General features: G+C 36.9%; 1 non-coding gene across 1 annotated transcript; it reads right to left on the reverse strand.

The window, feature by feature from the left end:
* Window positions 1-6,556: 6,556 nt before the first annotated feature.
* Trnav-aac (transfer RNA valine (anticodon AAC)) lies at window positions 6,557-6,629 on the reverse strand. The gene has a single exon. It is a non-coding gene; the product is annotated as a tRNA-Val (tRNA).
* Window positions 6,630-7,501: the final 872 nt, after the last annotated feature.

Below are 7,501 nucleotides of genomic sequence, written 5' to 3' on the forward strand. Positions count from 1 at the left end.
CAAGTTTTAGCTCAAGTTGACTGCACTAAGTAAAACCTCTTCTGAAAACTTTAAAAACTGTGATTTTATGTGTGTTTAACACAATATTCTTGTGGTTATTTCCCTGTTTGTTGATTGGTTTGTCTGTTATTTGGTATCAAAAAGAGCGTTTTTATTGTAATCTACACACTAAAAGTTTATCTTTTTTTTGTTTTTTGTTTTTGTTTTTGTTTTTGTTTTTTTGGTACCGAGGATTGAACCGAGAAGTGCCTAACCATATCCCCAGCCTTTTTCTATTTTATTTGAGACAGGGTCTTGCTAAGTTGCTTATGGCCTTGCTAAATTGATGACTGGCTTTAAACTTTTACACTCCTGCTTCAAGCCTCCCTAACTGCTGGGATCACGGGCAAGCGCCACCACACCAGGCTTCCCTTTTGGGGGGGTTTAGGGGGTAGGTTAGCTCAAACTCGGGGCCTTGTGCTTGCTAGGTAAGCACTCTACGGCTGACCTACACCCGCAGCCCTTACTTAACCACTTGTATTTGTACAATTCTGTTGTTTTAAACACATTGCTGTGCCACCATTGCCATCTTCCGTTTCCAGGTCTCTTCCTGCTTCCCAACAGAAACTGTACTAATCAAACACTAACTCTTCGCTTCTTCCCCCAAGCTCTGGCAACCACCATTCACTTTCTGTCGCTAAATTCCATTACTCTAAGAAGAGGAATCACACAATATTTATTCTTTTTAACTGTCTTATTTGACTTAGAATAGCATCTTCAAGGTTCATTCATAGGGTTGCATCTGTCAAATTTATTTCCTTTCAGGGCTGAATGATATTTCATTAGAGTTTATGTCTCATTTTCTTTATCCATCCATCTGCATAATATAGATAATTGGGTTCCTTCCACCTTTCCGCCATTTTGAATGTTGTTAGGACCTTGGGTGTGCAGATACATTTGTATGCCTGGTTTCACTTCTTTGGGGTATATATCCAGAAGTGGAATTGCTGGATATGACATTTTTTGTTAAATTTTTTGAGGAATCACCATACTGTTTTTCACAGAGACTGCACCACAAAATGGGTTTTTCTAAAAATCTTTTGAGTAGAAAACACATTGTGCAGTTTAAAAATTGAACATCTATAAAGATATTTAGTGAATATGGCCTAACTCTTCTCCTTCCACTTTAAGTAACAAATTTTGGTTTTTGAATATATATATATATATATATATATTCGTCCAGAATTTTTATGCGAATTCAGTTTTATTTTCCTCTATTTTACACAAAAAGGTAATTGTGGTTCTGTTAGGTTTTGAAGAGCTATTCAAGGCCTTAAAATTTTCCTCAATCTTTTTTGCAACTGTACAATATTCTAATATAAATGAATATTTAATAATTTTATATTTATTAAGTCACTTACTCTGATATTTAATGAATGATGAACATTTACATTGTTTCCAATTTTGTTATTACGATTAATGCTGAAGTTAATAAGCTTGTAGTAATTATTATTTTACACTTTGGACTGTATATCTATGGGTTTAATTTCCAGAGGGACATATGCTAGGTCAATGTTTATATATAATTATAATTTTATAGGAATATATAAAGTGCCCAACAGTGATATTTCCTCCCACTAGCCATAAATAAGATTGCCTGTTTCTCAACTATCCAGGGGGCAAAACACCACTTTACCAACAAATCTAAGCATGTGACTCCCTCCCTTAAAACTATTAGTGTCCTTCACTACTGTTCTACAAGATAATACCCACTGGGAGGCCTACCTACACCAAGAACTATAATCCCTTTTTTGCCTCTAACAGGGGCGTACTCAGATAAAAGATTTTGAAAGTTACAGTGTTGCTTTCATTTGTGGTTTCTAATCCACCATTGTTTTTCTCTCCTGAGGCCCATTTCTGTGGAGGCTATTATGCTTTCTTCACTTGCAAAGCTAGGACATCTTGAAAAGGCCTGTTCAGTTTCTTCTTACTCTGCAAATTTTCTTCGTTGGACAGGAAGAGTCCAATTACATATAAGAAATCAAATTAGATTATTATAATTAATTAATCAAATATATGATTTTCTATTGGCCTTTGTGTCATATACAGCATACATAAATTATTTCATCACAGATATATTTTGTGAAGTGTCTACAACAATAATTTTATATATAACTTATAGGTAAATTATTTGAAAATTACTTCAATCAGCCTATCTATGGATATTCTGTAATTGTATCCTACCCCCACCATGGTACTAAGGAATGAACCAGGACCTCAGGTATGCTATGAAAGCATTCTAATGAACATTTACTTATTATTATTTATTTTATTATTATTACTTATTTATTATTTTATTTTGAAACTGGGCTGGCTAAATGGCCCAGGCTGGCCTTGAACTTGCAATTCTCCTGCCTCAGCCTGCCAAGTAACTGGGATTACAGACATGTACCCAGCCAGTATCTCTTTAATAGTCACTGGTTTCCCTTTACTAAACTTGAGAAAATCATTCTCCCAGTGTCTATATCTCATCAGGAGAGATAAATTAACCATCATCAAATGCTAACTTCATTATTTCACTAATGTTGATATAACACGTGGATTTAAGGATACTAGTGTCAAGATAAAAGGCAAGTGTCATTTATATACTGGTGTACTGAGGAATGTGATTTTTGGGGCAAGAATGAAACTGAAATTCAACCACAGCAACATAACTCTAGAGGAATGCCTGCAACAGGAAGAGTAGCCAAAAAGATGACCCCAAATGACCTGCTCTTCCACTCTGTATTAGGACCAACTGGATTAAAATCAGTGGATATTTTGGGAAACCTCCCAGCTTATGGCTGTCATTTGAGATATTTAGTCTCTAAGGGGGAGGGAGTATGTTTGTCAACATTGAAAAACATACATACTGTCTTTGTGATTAGTATTCAATTTATTATAGCTGTAAATTTTAAAGCCTAGTTTTTCTTAAGGCTTTAAATTCAACTTACTAATATTGGTGGGTGTTTTTCTTTGTTTGCTTTTGATATTAGGGATTGAATCCAGGATTACTGTACCACTGAGCTAGACCCCAGCCCTTTTCATTTTTGGTTTTGAGACAGAATCTCACTAAATTGCCTAGGCTGAACTAGAATTTACAATCCCTCTGCCTAGAGGCTAGAATTATAGGGCTGTGCCACATGGTGACCAGCTTCTACTATTCTTTTTCTATAAACCTAGTACTTTTTGAAACAAGAACAAGCCCTGAGAGGGAGAGAGAGAGAGAGAGAGAGAGAGAGAGAGAGAGAGAGAGAGAGAGAGAGAGAGAGAACAAGAGAGAGAACAATCCCTTTCAATGGTTCTTCCATGAAATTAATGTATTAATGTTACCAAAGGAATCATCCTGAATATATAAGCAATTGGTCATATTCTACAATTACAAACTTGATATTTCTGAATTTCTGAACCTTCATTTTTTAGATGAGGAGATGGAGTCACTGAGATGAAAGTAGATCACTCAGCTGAAAGTAAATAGCCATATCTGAAAGTCAGATTTCTGCTCTAGCCACTAATCCATAGCACTTTTAGAAATCTTGGGCGTATTGTTTATATACAATCTTTTGAGTAAAGCCTTTACAAATTCCATACTGAGGTTTTTAGTGTATGCCTTGATGTCCTGAGAATCCCCTAAAACTGCAGATCTAATGTCCTTCACTCATTTTTTTTATACATTTGCAAAGCAAAAACAGTAAATGGCATGGGTAGAATGATCAGAATATAGATTCAAGGAAGTATGGCTTCTTACCCTCCTGACCCCCCTGTTCTTCCCTCTGCTTTCAAACCTTCTGAAATGCTTCTTCCTTAGGGCCTTTGAACCCCTTGTTTCCTCTCATGAAGGCTTTTTCTCCAAGATCTTTGGAAGATTGACTCTTTGTTTTCCTGATTTAGTTCATTGTCGCCTCTTCTGATTTGTCTTTCTTGGATCCTCTCTCTATCCTTTGTTTACTCTATCAGATCACATTCATTAAATTTCTTGCAGTCCTATCACTCTGAGATTATTTCTATATGTTTAGTTGTTTATAGCCTATCAAAAAGTGAACTTGAGGAGGTCAGAGACCTTTTTCACTGCATTGTAAATGAATAACTAAATGAAATTTCCTTTTAACAGTGGCATAACACAGGTTTATCGCAAGGATGCAATTTATCAATATATTCCCAGAACCAAGGACAGGGACAAGGACTGTTCATTTATGGAATTGGTAGTTATTAATATTCTTTTCTAAACCTCAAAGGGCTGCAGAGTAACAAAACAACCAGAGTCAAAGGACAATGGTCAATGAAGTGACAATAAAAGTTTAGTTCACAAGATCTATGTGGATTACAAAGAGAAGATCAAGATAGGTTAGAGGGTGGTGAGAGGTCAAGGGACGTAGAGATAAAAGAGGAATGGTGGAAATGTAAAATTTGTTAAAACTGGGTGCAGGGCTGGGGTTGTGGCTCAGTGGTAGAGAGCTCGCCTAGTATGCATGAGGCACTGGGTTTGATCCTCAGCATCACATAAATATAAAATAAAGATATTGTGTCCACTTAAAGCTAAAAGATAAATATTCGAAAAAAAAGGAAAGAAGGAAACTGGGTGATACATACTTGGGGTTTCACTATACCATTCTAAATTTTCTAAGAAAGTTTTAGCAACAAAGCAAAAGGAAATATGATTACTTTCGAATGAGAGGTTATCAATCTAGATAGACAATTTTGTAGGGAATAATGTTGAAAGTTTGTGTTTGTTTGTTTTGTTTTTAAAGGCAAGCAAACACACACTGAGGTAAGAGAAACACTATGAGCCTGGGCAACATAGTGAGACCCCTGCCTCAAAAATAAATAAATTGATTAAAACCCATAGAGATCCAGCAAAGCTGCAATTAAATGTGAATTCAAGTGTTTGAACTATTTCCCTAGGTACTTGCAAGTGGGGAAGCCAGGAATTTTCATCTCTATGCACTGCCCTGCCACCTAGGTTTGGCTCTGTTACTGTTTTTTGTTTGTTTGTTTTTAAGTTTTAGTTGTACATAGATACAATACTTCATTTTATTTATTGTGCTATTTTATGTGGTGCTGAGGATCAACCCCAGTGCCTCATACATGTTAGGTAAGAGCTCTACCACTGAGCTACAAACCTTGCCCTGGCTCTGTTAGTCATTACTTTAGAAAAAAAAAAAAACCTCCCTAAACATTCCCCTTTATAGGTAAGAAAAAATTACAAAGACACTGAGTATGTGTGGCTTTCTGGAACACTCAAAGGGCAAAACAAAGAGTAACAAAACAACCTAAATTACAAAGGCACTGAGTATGTGTGGCTTTCAGTCTGTCAGGGCAATGCTAAAAAGGCAAAGAGGCCAGTATGAGATGGCTTGCACTGACAAGCAGTGAAAAAGAATTAACTGAGTCAGTTAATTAAAACAAGATAAGTCTAGGAAAGCTTTGAAGCTATAATAAAAAGTTAGCATTTAAGTGTATCCAAATGAAATATGATTCAAAAGAGGCTGCTTCCAGTACACCATGTTGCTCAGCCTAGCTAGTCAGTTGGTGTTAATTGTGTTACTTTGGGTTACACTAAGAAGGAAAACCAATGAGAACTGCATTGTGTTGACTGAGACAGTGATCAAAATCCACTTGGGTAAGAGTGACAGAAGACTGAATTATGGTCCTGGCCTCCCGGGGTTCTGCGATGAGCTAAGGAGGTCACTTTGGAGAGGGTGCCCCGAAGTCACACTGGCTGCCCAGAGCCTGGAGTGGGGGCATGTACCTCAAAAAATAAATAAGATAAGACAAGATAAGAAAAGAAAGACAGACCTCAGGCTCCTTTACGGCGGTTTTGGAGGCGGTGGTTGTCGCGATCGCCACCAGTGCGGTGCAGCTGCGGCTAGTTTTTACACACGGGGCTCTTTTTGGAACTCGCTACTGTTCCTCTTTCCACCCGACCACTAGCAGTCTGTGGCCAACGTGCGCTACTTTCTGGATGTTTCACTTGAATTTCTCTCTGTACCCTGCTTCTTTTCCCTTTCTCTCTCCCTGAGTTCCGTCTTCTCGGTCCTCTAGGCTCCTCACCTTTCGTGACCGATTAACCCTTTCGTTGCCCGTGTAAGCGGAAGCAGTAATATTACTCATCTCATAGATTGTTAGGTTCCACAGAGGGAAACGGGATGCGTGGAGGACGTTGTAGTTACTACTACCACTATTGTCCTCCCTGTAAACACTTTCCACCAGCTTGAACTTCCCACATACATTTCCAAACTCTTATTTCTTGCGCTTCTTCATATTTCATTGTCGTTACATGGCATTCCTGGGAGGCTGGCTATATTTGATCCTCTAGGACTCGGATCGTAAACTGGAATGACGTTAGACCACCCTCTTTGCACTCACAGAGCTAGACCTATATTAAACTCGTAATGAATTGAAAGACAGGAGCATAGATAAAACTGTAATGAAGTATGGATACATTCCAACGACGAATGAATAAAAGAGTTTACCAATCAGAACAACAATAAATAAAAAAATAAAAATTTGCGTCAGCCAGGTAAGAAGAAAGAAGAGCTGTTTCCGCCCGGTTTCGAACCGGGGACCTTTCGCGTGTTAGGCGAATGTGATAACCACTACACTACGGAAACTGGCGGCTGGGAGGGGCACATCCGTTAAGTTTATAAGGTGTATTTAGAGTTACCGCCCAGGTTCTCAAATCCCACTTAGTCAGGTCAAATGGTATTTACCAAACTACAGAGCAACCCGTCAGCAGGTAGAGAAGTTAGCTATATCCAATAATTTTTTAAATAAATAAATAATAAAAAGGAGAAAAATGAAACTGACTAACCTTGCAGCGGGAAAGGTAAATGTGGCTGAAAAAGTAAATGTTACTAAAACTGGATAATTCTCCCTGTTGGTAGTTTTTGTTCCAAGGAAGAGAACAGATGGGTTAAAATATTCACATAATTTGTACTTTATTGACAGTAAAGATCGATAGAGTTTTTTTAAATGAAAAATGCAAAGTATATGACATTTTAATGATTCGTCAAAATGTGAATTAATGTGAATATAAAGTAAAAATAAATTATTTGTATATATGCTTTCAAAAAGTTTATTTCTTCTAATATGCAAAAGTATTAAAAATGGGGCCTGGGCTGTAACTCCAATATAGGGTTGTGCTTGCCTTGCATGCATGAGGCCCTAAAAATATTGTGTTCATCTACAGCTAAAAAAAAAAAAAAAAATTAAAGTATTAAAAATAAAGGGAAATTGAAATTAAAGATTATCCAATTTTAAGTCAATGTTATTTAAATGAAGTTGTAATTTTTATTAAATTTCGAAAACCTAATGACATTCTTAAGTATTTTATAAAAATAAAATCCAAAGGCTGGAGATATGGCTCCAGACCCTATTTGCAGGATGAAAAAGCAATCAATATACACGTATATACATGTATGTGCTACTGTTAGATAGTAATTAGTAATGAGCGAGAGTTTACCTAACATGTGCGAGGCCCTAG

The sequence above is a fragment of the Ictidomys tridecemlineatus genome, chromosome 1 (assembly GCF_052094955.1).
Source record: "Ictidomys tridecemlineatus isolate mIctTri1 chromosome 1, mIctTri1.hap1, whole genome shotgun sequence".
In the NCBI taxonomy this organism is placed as follows: domain Eukaryota; kingdom Metazoa; phylum Chordata; class Mammalia; order Rodentia; family Sciuridae; genus Ictidomys; species Ictidomys tridecemlineatus.